Raw genomic sequence first — 15,892 nt, forward strand, 5'->3', positions numbered from 1 at the left:
ACACAACAAATACATTGCTTAGAAAGAAATGTATAGCTATATGCCTATGTTAAGGAAGATCCAAATCAATAACCTAAACTTCTACGTAAGACACTAAGAAACCAAAGAGACTAAAGTAAGCAGAAGGAAAGAAATAATAAAGGGTGTGTGTGTGTGTGTGTGTGTGTGTGTGTGTGAGTGTGAGTGTGTGTGTGCTCTGCCATCTGACTTTGTGATCCCATGGACTGTAGCCCACTTCTGTCCATGGAATTTTCAGGCAAGAATACTCGAGAGGGTTGCCACTTCCTCCTCTGGGTATCTTCCCAACCCATGGATCAAACCCGCATTTCTTGTGTCTCCTGCATTGGCAGGTGGATTCTCTGCCACTTGAGAAGCCCTAATAAAGGTTAGAGGAGAAATTAATTAATAGAAACAGTAAGTTAACATCTCCAAAGGAACAGTAGTCTTCTTTCTCCAGGAAAGCACTATAGGAGGGCTGTGGCTGATGAATTCAGTAGCTTATAATACTTTGTTTTTGTTACTTACTGTCACATTGGACTAGGCTTCCCCAGTGGCTCAGATGGTAAAGAATCTCCCTGCAATGCAGGAGAACAGAGTTCAATCCCTGGGTCAGGAAGATCCCCTGCAGAAGGGAATGGCAACCCACTCCAGTATTCTTGCCTGGAGAATTCCATGGACAGAGGAGCCTGGTGGGCTACAGTCCACGGGGTGACTAAGAGGCAGACATGACTAAGCCGCTAACACTTTCACCCCACTGGACCACAAGTTGTCATTCAGTTAAACTTTAGACAGAATTTCTTTTCTGAATAAATGGAACCACTATCTATGTAGATGTGCAAACGACAGAATATTCCCAACCCTCATTAAAATTGCATGTACACATGGATATTTAATAGGTATCTTAAAACAACAAACCCAATTTTGGATGATCAAAAATTCTTTTCTCTCCCTTCTATCCTTGGAAAATCTATTCCTCCCCAGGTCTATTCCTTCCATCTAAGAACATGACCTATGCAGTTGTTCAACCAAAAATAGAGAGGGATCTCTTTCTTGATAATATCTAATCCAACAGTAAATCCTTCCTTGTTTACCTCAAAAACAACCCGAAATGTGTATTTGTTTTCTCCATCTTCATCAATGACATACTAGTCACGACCATCATCTTCCATCTGCAAATGGAATCTAATCACCTTGCTTTTCAAAACAATTTTATGCCTTTTCCTAGGCACTGCATAAAATGTAAACTGTTGAACTTGGTACACCAGATCTGACACAATTTAGCCATGCCTGCCTCTCCAACTTCATTTCTTCTATTACCCTTTTGTTCATCAGTTTCCAGACAAAGTGGCCTTTATTTACTTGATGATATTAGGTGTTTTCTTTTTCTTTTTTTTTTTTTTAATTACAGCATCTTCACTGGCTTTTTTATTGTGATCTGGAATACTCCAACTCTATTTCTTGTGACTGGGTCATTTTTGTCATTAATACGTCAACTTAACTCTTACCTACTCCCTAGACACTTCTAAGTAAAAATGTTTCTTCAGGCACTATTATCACTGTATTTTATTTTCCTCAAAATAAATATCATTTTCATATATTTTATTCATTTCTTGTTTATCTATTTGTCTCTTCCAATGGACTGTAAGCTTCACAAGAGCAGAGACCTTGTCGATCCTGTTCACTGGTATATCCTCAGCTACTGAAGAATGCCCAGCAAATGGTAGTGACTCCATAAATAAATGAACACATTCTTGAAATTTCCTACTATTCCAATCCTATATTCAACCTTTTACTGTTGTTTACTGTTTTAATGTTGAATAATCCTGGTGGTATTAGTTTATAAATATCTTTTGAATATATCTACTTCTTCCCATTCCCTCTATTACCTTGCCAGATAACATTAATCTCTTAATTGAGATTAAGAATCTCTGATTCTGAGACAGCCTCCTACCTGAATTTCTGGTATCATCTTTTGTCCCTCTCTCATCTTCTTACCACCCTGAAGATATGAATAATCCATTCAAAACTATAATAGAATCATGTCGCTCTGCTATTTGGTAATGTTCAGTGGCTTCCCACTGTTAGACAAATATCAAAATTACTAAGAGCTACAAGGCCATAGGTGGTCTTATTCCTATATACCTCTTCAGTTTCATCTCACTATTTTCTCCTTCATGCTCCAATTTCTGGCCACCCTGGCTTTCACTGAATTACTTGCCCTATTCTGCTTTTTGCATCACGAAGCTTTAGTGTGTGCTACTCCATCAGCCTGGAACAGTTGTCTTACTCCTCTTTAATACTTATGTTTCAGATCTCAATCAAGAGTGTTAAATGCTTTAGGAAAGTCGTGTTTGATCCATAGTCAAGATCAAATACTCAAGCCTGGGTTATCAGCAGGAACACTGTTGAAAAAAGAAGAAAAGTGAGAAAATAAAAAAAGAAAATCCAGATGAGATGCCTGGGTTCATCCCAGGCTTGTTGGGTCAGATTATAAAGGAGAGGGTTCTAGCCATTCATATTTTCTAAACAACCTCCCCTTCTGTTTGTTATCTCTGATTATGAAACTCTGATTCTACAGGATCTCAAGCTATTGCTGAAAATACTTCAAACATTGAGACTAAACTATTTCTCAAGGCTGAGCATCCCCTTTTGGTTAGCTCCAACTGAACATTAGAAAGATCAATTTTAGTGACTGAGCAAAAAATGGTTTTCCCTCAACCTCTTTCAACTGATGCTCATTCTGTACTTCTAACATATATAACAAATTCGAATTTGGTGAAACACAGGGCTGCTTTGTTTTACTGACAAGTCATCTGACACTTTGACTCATAATAAGCTTTCTTTTCATCTAGTATCTAAGCCTCTGACACTGATGCTAACTAATGCTTCCCCCCTTAATGCACATGGACAGTGTTCTGTGTGTCTTTTTCACTTGAGCTTACTATTCTTCAATATACCTATTGTATTTGATTTCATTCCATTTAGCCTATTCTAGAATGACAAAATCTTTGGGGTCCTGATCTGCTACCCTTCTGTTTTACTTCTTCTAGTAATGCATATAGATGTGCCTTCAGAAAATCATTAATGAAAATGTTTAATAAAAAAAAATCTAGATCACAGACATTTTCTATGTCACTGAAAACATTTCTTTACACTAAATTCTTCTGATATCAACTCAGTTACAAATTCACCATTTAATCAGTTTAGACAATATTGAAAACTTTCCACAATGTGATAGTTTGGACAACTATAACAAAATATCATAAACTGGGTAACTTATAATCAACAGAAATTTATTTCTTACAGTTGTGGAGGTTGGGATGTCCAAGATCAGGGAGCTGGCACATTCTGTACCTGGTGAAAGCCCCCTTCCAGTTTGTAGACTATCAACTTTTCCCTCTGTCTTCACTTGGCAGAACAGGCAAGGGAACTCATTTTCAAAGTGCATTTATTTCATTCATGAGGGATCTGCCCCCATGATTTAATCACCTCTCAAATGTGCCGACCCCTAATACTAACTATAACATTGGGCAGTAGGATTTCAATGTTTGAACTTCAGGGGCACAAAAATATTTAGCCTATAGCACCCTGTGTATGTGTGCTCAGTTGCTCAGTCATGTCTGACTCTTTGCAATCCCATGTACTGTAGTCACCCAAGCTCCTCTGTCCTGGAATTTTCCAGGCAAGAATACTGGAGCGGGTTGTCATTTTCCACTCCAGGGGATCTTCCCGGCCCAGGAATCAAATCTGAGTCTCTTACATCTCCTACACTGGCAGACGGATTCTTTTACCACTGTGCCACCTGGGAAACACCGAGGATATTTTATCTAAAGCTTCTTTTAAAACAATGGCAACAGTCATAAAATAGCTTATTTTATTCCGGGTGTTATTATGTATTAGGCAGCATTTTTCTCGAGCTTAAATCTATTAATTTATGTGACAAGAACTCAAAGAAAAGTGAACACTGCAATTTTTGTTTTCCTTCCAATTATTATTTCTATTATTATTGTCCTTAGCAGTTCTATAACCAATTGTAACATTGTCAGGAAAAAAAAAAAGGAAAAAAAAACTGTAGTTACTCTGATATAACTTGTTTTAATGAGGCCATGCTGGCTTTAATGATCCCGTTTCCTTTCCCAATTGCTCACATATCAACCTTAAAATAATATATTTTAAATTTTAGCCTGGAAAAAAGGCCAAGTTTTCTTGTTTGCAGAGTGTACATATCAGAACTGCTTTTTTTGGTTGTTGTTTCTGCATAGTACCTTAGAGTTACTCAGTATTAACTGTAGGAGAAATGCACATTTTTGGAAGTTTGGGATCAGATTATTAAATAAAGTCTATTTGAAAGGCAGACATGATTAATACTTCAATGCTTATACAGACCACCAAACGGCTGATTAATGTGTCTTAATAGTTCATTTTTTATATTCTAAGGATGATTATACCACTTTCTATATAGGCACAAGTGATTATCACAGATTTTTGACCACTAAGTTAAAACTATCTTGATTATAGCGTACAGCAACATTTAGATAGGCACTTCATCTCTAAAGAGGTTTCATGTAATGACTAATATGCAGTATTAGGAAGGAACCTCCATTCCTCTGGTTTTGTTTTTCCATACAGAGTGACAATAACCCTATAATACCCAGTCTTCTTTCTTCATCCCTGTATACCCAATCCTCTTTGCTCATCCCTTCCTTTATTCCACCTCATACAGAAGAAGTGTTTGTGGTTGACTGGGCAAGGGCATTGACTCATGTATTTTAATTAGCAGAGCTCATCTATTAAACATCTATGGGCTCTGGGGATTAATTTTCTTTTTTTCCCACTCAGGACAGTTATCCCGGGTCAGTATATCTGGTTAACTCAAAGTTTCCCTTGGTAAGTTTTAGCAAATCTTTTGGTCAGCAAATGAAAGTCATAGCCTCTAATTAGCTTTATTAATACTAAAACCAGTATTTGATCTCTGTCATTCTCTCTTCCATGTCTTATTTCTCAATTGGTTCTAAATTCAAGATGGAGCCAAAAAAGGGTGTGATTTATTGGTTTTCCCACACTGAGAACTCTCCAGCTCATTCTTTGAGATCCCATAGGATCTAAATGTTTTTCTTGAGGACTGTGAGACTTTCTTTAACTTAGCTGGAGGTATTTACCCAGAAACAACACGTCTTATTCATGATGGCTCAAGTCCCTCCTTGTTTAGGAATCAGCAGATCTATCTCCTATTTTGGAGGACAACCCCTGCCAAGTTGCATTGGCTCTTTAGAGCTATCCTGAGGAATCCTATCCCTAGAAACTTAATTTTGGGGGTGTTCATTAGAATAGCACTCATTTTTGGTTCTGAACAGGCATTTGGCTCTCCCAGGGGCTCACAGGTGTAGAGTGTCCTCTTCTGTTTTCTTCCATGGCTGGACTCATGAATAGTGAATCCAGGAATTGTGTCCTGGTACCTTGACTGATGTGGGGGTAGAAAGTATTGCAGGGTAGGGGCCCTTCCACGCGAGCTGGAGTTGAGCCTTTGGGGACCCGTCTTTCCAGACTTTAATTAGGACTTGAGTCCCTGGAGCATATAGTGGTGGCTCTTTAGAATCTTTTGAGTCCTGGTTGACATTACACAAGCATATATCCTGTTGGAATTGCCCAATGGCCATGGTTTAAGACCAGAGGGTCTGAGCCTCTGGATCTAGGAAGAGGTCACTGACACAAACCACAGGTCTCCCATATAGCATCTCATAAGGACTAAGACCAACCTGTTCCTTAGGAGCAATACAGGTGAAGAGGAGAGCTATTGGTAAAGCCTTCTTCTATCCCCGGGAGGTCTCCTGGGTTATCTTTTTTATCGCTGATTTTAAGAATTGGTTGGCTCTTTCTACTTTTCCTGAAGACTGAGGCCTCCAGACAGTTGGAAACAATAAAGGAATGCCCAATGCTTTAGAGACCCCTTGGGTGACCTTAGAAGTAAATGATGTCCCATTGTCACTTTATAATGACTTGGGCAGACCAAATCTTGGAATGATTTCATGGAGCAGTTTTTTTTACCACCTCCTCAGCCTTCTCAGTCTGAGTGGGAAAGCCTTCAGTCCATCCTGTGAATGTATCTATCATGACTGGTATGTATTTATACCCTTGAGAAACTGGCATCTGGGTGAAGTCCAACTGCCAGTCCTTTCCTGGGTTGGGTCCATGCCATTGGATGGGCTGGGCTAGCTGGGGTCTTCGAGCTCCTTGGAGGTTGTTTAACTGGAAAGTGGAAAAAGAGGAGACCATTTGCCTTATAATCATTTGGAGGCTTGTTCCTCTGAAGGACCTTTCTAGTAATTTTTGGAGTGGTGGCATGTAAGGAGTTAACCAACTTCCATTGGAGGTTCCCAGGCAGAAAAGGGAGTCGCTCCTTTTGGAACGCCCCATATGATCTTCTTGAAAGCCCTCACTCATAGCTTTAAGAGTCTCACCTTCAATATATGAAGGAGTTTCTAGCAAATTAGTCTGTGGAACTAAGGTGGCAAACCCTATTAGGTCATTGTTCTGTACTGCTGCTCTCTCAGCTGCCTCATCAGCTACTTGGTTCCCTCATGCCACTTCCGTGCTCCCTTTTTGGTGTCCTTTACAATGGGAGACTGAAACCTCGGCGGGCAGATGGACTGCCTCCAAGAGCCTAAGGCTTTGATCACCATATTTGACTGGGGACCCTCACATGGTCAAGTGGCCCTTTTCTTTCCAAATAGCAGCATGTGCATGTAGCACCAGAAAGGCATACGTGGAGTCAGTGTAAATGGCTACTCTTTTTCCTTTTCCCAGCTCTAAAGCTCGAGTCAGGGCTGTGAGCTCAGCCAATTGGGCTGAAGTACCTGGTGGCAAAGGTTTAGCCTCTATGGTCTCAAAGTTAGAGACTACTGCATATCCAGCTCTTCTTTTTCTATCCAGGACAAAAGTGCTTCCATCAGTGTACCAGATTTCCTCAGGATTGGTCAGAGGATCTTTTGACAATCCCTCTCGGGGTTTTGTACAGTGGCCTAAAGTTTCTAGGCAAGAGTAAAAGGGGAGAGAGCCCTCAGGGGTAGGCAGGAACATAGCTGGGTAAAGAACCTCACAAGGGGATACAGTCAGGCCTGGATTTTCCATCAGCACTACTTGATATCTGAGAATCCTTTGATCAGACATCCATAAATGGCCTCTCTGATTCAGGAGTTGTTTACTTGGTGGCTGGCAAAAATAGTTTGCCCCCAGAGAGTTTTATAGCATCTTCTATCAGGACTGCAGTAGCTGCAAGATTTTGAAGGCAGGGAAAGATCGCTTCCTAATAAGGGAGTAGGACACTCAGGGACCACCAGAAACTGGTGGGAAAATATTTGTCCATCCCAACAACAAAGTGCTCTGGTGCATCTGTTTGTAATTGTCTCTCCTGTAGCACCCAAAATGGTACAGGTTTGGGAGAAGGCTCTGGAGAAGGAGGTCAGGACACAGTAGGTAGCCCCTGTATCAAACAAGAAATTCTCGGATCTACCTGCCACATGCAGTTGTACCCTTGGCTCCAGCCCTGTGATGGTTATCTGTGACAGTCGGGTTGGCTGGAGTGGGCCACTTCAGTCCTGTTGAACCACTGTGAGGGAAGGCTTGGTGCTTGACCTTGAGGCTTTTGGGTCCCAAGGGCAGAGTGCCACCCAATGTCCCAGTTGATGGGACATTGTAGCAAGCCATTTAAGGAGACTTGCCATGGTTTGGCGGAGAAGGCAACGGCACCCAACTCCAGCACTCTTGCCTGGAAAATCCCATGGACGGAGGAGCCTGGTGGGCCACAGTCCATGGGGTCCTTAAGAGTCGGACACAACTGAGAAACTTCACTTTCACTTTTCACTTTCATGCATTGGAGAAGGAAATGGCAACCCACTCCAGTGTTCTTGCCTGGAGAATCCCAGGGACGGGGGAGCCTGGTGGGCTGCCGTCTATGGGGTTGCACAGAGTTGGACACGACTGAAGTGACTTAGCAGCAGCAGCAGCAGCCATGGTTTGGACACTCTAGCCTGTATACAGATTAGACATTTGCCTTGTGCCTGTCCTTCGAGGACTTGGGGTTTACCATAGGACTTCCCTGGAAGGCAGCCAGCATCTGGGCATGCCTTGTCTCTTTCATTCTCTCCCTTTCCTGGGCCCTTGGCCTCCCTCTCCTGTTCTCTGTTATAAAAGGTATCGGTGGCTGTCTGGACTACCTCATCTAAAGAGGCAGCAGGGTCCTGCTGCTGTAGCTGTTGTAAGTTTATCCTGATGTCTGATGCACATTGGGACAGGAATTTGTCCTTTAAAATCAGCTGTCCCTCATAAGAGTCTAAGTTCAGATTGGTAAACTTTTGAAGGGCCCTTTTTAGACGTTCCAGAAAGGTAATGGGGTTCTCATTGGGCTTCTGAGTTACTGCTGAAACCAGGCACAGTCCCACAACTAACATGCATCCTTCTATTTCCATGGGTGGACTTCCTTAGGGGTGAGTCTTTCTGAAGCTTATCCTACCCAGTACTGTTGCAACCTGAGAGCTGGATGTCCCTGAGTCAGAGTGCAGATCCCCAGACAGGTTGAGGCATGACAATTTCCTGGAGATTGAATCCCTAGGCAGGTTGAGGCATGTCAGCCTCCTGAGAATTGGGTCCCTAGGCAGGTCAAGGCATGCTGACCTCCTGGGACCCCTGGACAGGTAGATCCCCAAGCAGGTTGAGGCATGACAACCACCTGAGGACCAGATCCCTAGACAGGTCAAGGCAGGTCGACCTCCTGGGACCCCCCCACCACGTTGGAGTTGGGCATCCCCAAGGTCTCCAGTGTGACTAGTGCTGGGCAGAATTAAGGGGTTGTAATCTTACTCATCAGAGAAGGCAATGGCACCCCACTCCAGTACTTTTGCCTAGAAAATCCCATGGACGGAGGAGCTTGATAGGCTACAGTCCATGAGGTCGCTAGAGTTGGACACGACTGAGTGACTTCACTTTCACTTTTCACTTTCATGCATTGGAGAAGGAAATGGCAACCCACTCCAGTGTTCTTGCCTGGAGAATCCCAGGGACGGGGAAGCCTGGTAGGCTGCCGTCTATGGGGTCACACAGAGTCGGACACGACTGAAGCGACTTAGCAGCAGTAGCAGCAGCAATCTTACTCATTGCTAGTTTGTCCCCCATGGATGGGAATAGAAACCATGATGTAAAGCAATCCAAGCCTGTGCCCTGAGATTGGGAACCTGGTGCAACAGCCATAAGCCTTATCCTCTTATTGCTCTGAGGAAATATAGGTAACTGATTTCTTCCCTAGTCCTCCACAAGAACAGTTTAGGGTGTTTCCAATGGTAAACATTTTATTGTCATAGATCCACTTTAGGTAATAACAGAAGTAATGACAAAGGAGTGGGTTATCTGGTCCTGTTAGGGGCATTAAGAGTATTTTAATAATAAGCGGGGTGGAGCGATGTCATCTACAAGGGAGCAGGGTCCTGGTTGTAGGAGTTAGGAAGTGGTTTAGGAACAAATCAGTAAGAGACAACAGACCAGATGTTCAATAAAAGTGGAGTGGAGATTTGATCCGAGGGGTATGTTTGTGACTTTAGGAGAAGGTTAGTAAGGGTTTGGGCCCAAATGGCCTGCAGGGCTAATTCCCAAGTGGCAAAAATTATCCCTGGAAGCCCAATTGCCCTTGAAGGGATGCCACCAACAGATGGACTTCTAGCACTGTGTGCCTGACACCCACCCTAGAGGGTTCACTGAGAGATGCTGTTGTTGCACATGTTGTAGGAAACATGGAAGATGAAGGCCTGAATATCTAGAAGGATTGGATATTATACAGTATTTCCCTCCCAAGGGCCAGCTATTTTATGGTTGTCCCTCCAGAAGATGGTAGAGGAAACACTGTGGGCCAGGAAGGGGCTCAGGAAAAGAGCATGAAATAGGAGGGAAGAGGGCAGGGCACAACTTTTGAAAGAATGACATAGCCCAAGGGCATAACATAAACAGATTAAAATCAAATGGGCCCAAGATGACCAGGCAAATTCAACTAAACCTTGATCCTCAATCTGCAAGCTAAATGACACAACCAGAGGTGCCAGGACAGTTCCAAGACACTGTCAAAAGGAGTTGGAATGAACCTCCCACTCATTAGCATATGAAATCACCCAGCCCATAAAAAACCAACCTCACCACATTCCATGTCCATCGCACTCGCCCTCAGTGATGGCCCACAGTCTTGGAGTGTGCTTCTCTCTGAATCCGAACAAATCCACCTCTTACCTATTGCTGTGTTTCTCACTGAACTTTTTTTGCAATGAGACATCAAGAACCTGAGCTTCATTAGGTCCTAAAATCAGGCACCGAGGGTTTTGGCTGGGCTCAAGACCCAGTAGAATACGACTAAGTGACTCAGCATAGCACAGAGTCCCTGCCACGTGGGTTTGGGTCCTAATCTTAGGTAAACAGTTTCAAACACAACTTTTCCCCTTGAGGAGAGATGATGACCTGCCCAGTATTTTGTAAGCAGTGGCGTAGATGGAGAGAGGAGCTGAAGGACGGAAGGAAAATGCAGTGAGAAAAACATGCCGAGGAATCCCCTTCATAATCTGCCAGAAAATCTGCTAAGTACCTGACCTGTGCTCTCAATTTTCATTGGCCTGATCCTTGGCACAAAGATTAAGGAAAGAGGAACCCTCACGCACTTGGGCAACAGCTACTAAGGAGCAGCAGATAGTAGAGCCTTTGGGACACATTGGGGAGTAACCCCTGCCAGAGTCCCTCACTGCACCCACTGCCACTCACCTGTCTGCAGGGGTTTCAAGAAACAAGAATCAAGAGATTGTAAAGGAATTAAGATTTTGCTAGCCATATGTCCTTCCAGCCATATGAGCAAGGACCTCCTACCTTAACCGGAGGTCTACTGGAATCTGAGACTGAGCTGTGTGAGCTTGATGTCAAATTTGTTATTGCAGTCCTGGTTCCCCGCATGCTGGGCTTCTTCTCACTTTCACTGCACTGGGTTTTCTTTGCGATCAGCTTCCACTGCAGGAGCTTTCACAAAGTTGGGCTTCTGCTGTGCTTGGCCTCTGCCTCGTAGGGGCCAAACCGAGGTTGTTTCAGCCAGGTTAAATCTGAGTCATGGCACCAGATATGTTGGGGGAGTGTGTAATTTCCTTGGTTCGGTCTCACTGCAGCAAAAACTTGAAGCAGCAGACCAGTGTTACAGCTCGGTTTTATTTGGCAAGCAAAGGAAAATACAACCTTAGGCATGAGGGTGGACCGACCCAAAAGAGGCCTCAATCCATCTTGGCTTCCTTCTTTTTATATGTTTGTCTCCTCCCCATCACCCCTTGAGCCTGCCCTATGCAAACTGGGCTGGCCAAGAAGCGGGTGTGTTTGTTTTGCCTGAAGTTCTCACTCTGGTCCTCGGACCTTCCTTTGTTCCATTTTTGCAGGCTTCTCCCTTCTTTGTCTTTTAGTCACCACCATTTTGGACTCCTTTTTCCTATTCTAACTACCTAACACCTTTAAATTTATTAATATATCATTTTAATTCCATATGGCTCAGATCTGTAGCCTCACCCACATAATATAGAAACAAAATCTTCTTATTTAATCATGAATACATTTCTTTTTTTTTTAATTTTATTTTTAAACTTTACAATATTGTATTAGTTTTGCCAAATATCGAAATGAATCCGCCACAGGTATACCTGTGTTCCCCATCCTGAACCCTCCTCCCTCCTCCCTCCCCATACCCTCCCTCTGGGTCGTCCCAGTGCACCAGCCCCAAGCATCCAGTATCGTGCATCGAACCTGGACTGGCGACTTGTTTCATACATGATATTATACATGTTTCACTGCTATTCTCCCAAATCTCCCCACCCTCTCCCTCTCCCACAGAGTCCATAAGACTGATCTATACATCAGTGTCTCTTTTGCTGTCTCGTACACAGGGTTATTGTTACCATCTTTCTAAATTCCATATATATGCGTTAGTATACTGTATTGGTGTTTTTCTTTCTGGCTTACTTCACTCTGTATAATGAATACATTTCTAAAAGCAAATTTCCAAAGCACCATTCCTTCCCCAATCTACCCTTCTAATTCCATGATATTAAAATTATGTCCCATACATGGTTAGTGACTCATTTCCTGAAGAGAAGCAGGAGTTTATACAGTAACATGCTGTTTTTATGTACTTTTTAAAACAAAATGAACAATAGAACAAAAAAATGCCCTTGTGAGAAAATCAAGAATTCGTTCAGTTGCAAGTGATACAAACTCAATTTCAACTAGTTTAAGTAAAACAAAAATAAAACAAAAAGGGAACTAAAAGACTCTATAAACTGGAAAAAGAAGGGATACTGTGCTACAGTAACAGCAGGTACCCACTGCGTTCCACTGACCGGTGCCCTTGCATGCACACACAAACTGCTATATACATACTTCCTTCCAAATATACAATTCATTTAAGTGTTTGTTCAGCATTATTTACACAATTATTACAAGGAATGAAGAATGCACTCTCAGTGTTAGGAGGTGAAATAGATGAAAGTAAAAACCTACCTCAACTACCACAAGCAATCCCTGCTTTTATACCAGTTTATCAGATTATAGCTACAGGCTCCTTTTTTTTTTTTTTTTCTTTAAATACACATACACACTTAAGTTTTTAGAGAAACATACAATGTTGATGCATGCATGTATATCTTTGTGTTTTTCACAGAAAAGTCACACTTCATGTAATATAAAAATTGCTTCCATCCCTCTCCCTCTCGCCCACCACAATAAGTCCCTTGGAGAGTTTGCCATGTCATTTTCAAACCTGATATATAGTATGTCATGGCTGTATATACCATAATCTATTTGCAGTTTATTTTCCCACTAATGGACATACAGGCTGCTTCCAATTTTACAGTAATAAACAATACTGCAATGAAAATACTCGTTTATTCCTTCTTCTGAGTATAGTATTAAAACTGGGTGTATAACAAGAAATTGTATAAATTGTGTTTATATTTTCTTCCCTGTTTTCCATTAGTCTGTGATTTTCATTATTTGGCTACCATTTACATATTTTACTATTAATCCAGTGTTCACTGTTTGTATATTCTTTTCCATCTTGCTTTCTAACATCTTGCTTTCTAACACTGCTTATAGTGAAGTGTATTGGTTGCAGAGACTTTAAAAATGTTATATAGTCAAATTTATCAATTTAACTTTATGGCTTCTAATTTTGGTTTACAGAGAGCTTCCATAACCCACAGTCCCCAGATTATTTTGATTTATTTTCTTTAAAAGTAATTTTATGTTTCAGAACTTTAATTCAACTAGAATTTATTTTTACGACTCAAGTGAAGATCTTTAACTGTGGTTTTGCCAAATACTTATCAGAATTTTCAGCACTACCTTTAGGTAGCTTAAAGGTTCTCTGTCAATTCAAAAGAGTTAAAATTATTTTTATAACTAACTTTCCATATAGATAGGTCACTTTCTGTCAAAATGATCAGTTTTTTACATCTGTACCAAATAACCAGTGCTTTAATTATTTTATATTAGAGAAAATTCTCTCAAACATTTCGCTGTAAATCATCTCAGTTGCTTTCTACTTTAAACTGAGCTAGAACAGAGACTGGATTTTCTCTTCCAGAAGAAATACTGGACAAAATACACAAACAATAGTCTTTAAGACATTGAAAAAGGAAAATGATCACTGAGAGAAAGGAAACAAATTTAGGCTTACCACTGTCACAGGTTTATGACCTTGAATGTTCCAGGCAACAGAACAGGGAGGAAAAACCCAGGCAGAGCCTGGGCTATTTCCTGACCTGAGATGGTGGAAATGGGAACTGAGCGGCTATAGTTAGCCCAAACACTACTCTGTTACTAACAAGTCTCAAAAGTAGAAACTATTCCAAGTAACTTAATCTCATGTCAGAACAAAGCTCAATCATACACGTTATCAATGCAAAAATGTCCAGCACTTAAGGCAAAATTCTCAATGTCTGACATTGGGGAAACCCAGGAAAAGACAACCCCAAATTAGGGGGGAAAAATAATACTAATAAAAAGCAAACAACAAGGTCTGAAAAGCCCAGCACACCTGAGGTGGCAAGCTTTCCGGGCAGGGACTCGCCATGCTGGGGTGGTCTGGGGTGGCCTTGTGGCCACCAGGGGAGGCTGGACCCTAGGACAAGGGGTGCTTCCTGCCTGACTGGCTCCAGAGAAGCTCCCAACACCTAGCTGCATACTATGCACCTTTACCGTCCACCCCCAACTATGGCCACTACAGGTACGCCCTGACCCCCAAAGAGGAGGGTTTCCAACCTTTCTCACAGTTGCAGTCCCTGTCCACATAGGCTTCTGGACAGCATCTTCCTTGCTGTGTGCACTGGCCTGACCTTGCCAAGGGAGCCACTCTATGACCTGCCCTGGTACAGCAAGCTGCCAACTTGGTACCCAATTCCTCACCTCCCCAAGGAGGTGGCACACTTCCAGAATGGCAGTCACCACCAGCGAAGACTTGGGACACACTGGCGGCCACTGTGATGGTGGACAGTGCTGGGAACCTGAAATTTTCATTTTGCTGCCGCCCAGGGGTGCTTTGCTATTACCTGAGAGGCCAAAGCCCTCCCTGCTGTTACCTGAGTCCCCCAGTGAGCTCTGGAAAGTCAAAGTGTTAGCTGTGCAGTCCTTATGTCTAGTTTTGTGATCGCATGGACTGTAGCCCACCAGGCTCCTCTGTTGATGGAATTCTCCAGCCCCAAACTCGTGAACTGAGGGGAGGGCATCTCACCGCTACCACTTTACCCAGGAAGACCACGTAGGTCTATACTGGGTCATCTCCAGCCCGCAGCTTTCAGCTCACCTGCACCATGCAATTTCCAGCCTCCTGATCCCCACCAACAGCTCCAGGTCTGATTTTCCTCCTCAGACTTTGAATAACGACTCCCCTCAGCTACCAGAAGGTCTCCACCTCCAGCAGATGGAAGTTCGGTGAAGTCACAGATTTAGGGGTATTCTATAGTAGCTTGGGGGCCAAAGGAATCAGGTTTGGGACCTTTCAGCATAAAGTGGTCAACACCAGTGAAGTCAAGACACAAGTCCTTAATACATGGGAGATCTTTGAAGATGGTCATTTGAGCCACTTTATTGATGGAAAATGAGGTGCAAGGAACTGGACATCCTATGTCAGCTGTGCCAGCTGGAGAAGAACCTTGTGGCCAGACTATGTCAAGGGCAGATCTTTTATGAAAGCTGTAAGGAGACCTACCAGAACCAAGAGCTCCTCCTGTGGTATGGAGATTGCTATAATATCTTTGGATATTCCGGTGAGCCTACAGGTTGTAAAGCAGGGGAAGCAGGCATCCTGCTTTGGGTCCTCCAAAGGGGATGACACATCTTTGCCGTACCCAGTGAGGCCCTCTTAGTGGAAGGACTGGGCTCTTTCCTGCAGCTTCTCCACTTGCCTATGGAACGTCTCCCTTCCAACTCTAACGCAGAACACAAAACTGAGGGCGTGTCTAACCAGATGGCCATTACCCAGATGGAGGAAGATGTCCTCATCTTTCCAAAGCTGCTGAACCTACTTCTGTTCACCAGCATACTTCTTCTTCTATCCCTTCACCCGTTCACAGAGAAAAAAATAAAAGTGAAACAAATGGATGCAACCTCTGCCTTAAAAAAAAAAAAGCAAATAAGAAAACAGATATTAAAATTAACAGTGATATAAAGTTGGTTGTCATAACTATATTCCACATGGTTAATAAGTTCAGTAAAAAACTGAGCATGTTGAATAGAGACATGGAAAATATAAAAAAGATCCAAAAAACTCCAAACCAAAATCCCAGAGCTTAAAATTATGTCAGAAATGAAAAATCCTCTGGATGCGATTGATGGCTGA

At 42.5% G+C, this 15,892-nt stretch overlaps 1 pseudogene; it reads left to right on the forward strand.

Annotated features, from left to right (window-relative positions):
- The first annotated feature begins 10,521 nt into the window (after positions 1-10,521).
- Positions 10,522-15,419, forward strand: LOC133252086 (PR domain zinc finger protein 14-like; annotated as a pseudogene).
- The last annotated feature ends 473 nt before the right edge of the window (positions 15,420-15,892 follow it).

Source organism: Bos javanicus, chromosome 7, assembly GCF_032452875.1.
Source record: "Bos javanicus breed banteng chromosome 7, ARS-OSU_banteng_1.0, whole genome shotgun sequence".
Taxonomy (NCBI): domain Eukaryota; kingdom Metazoa; phylum Chordata; class Mammalia; order Artiodactyla; family Bovidae; genus Bos; species Bos javanicus.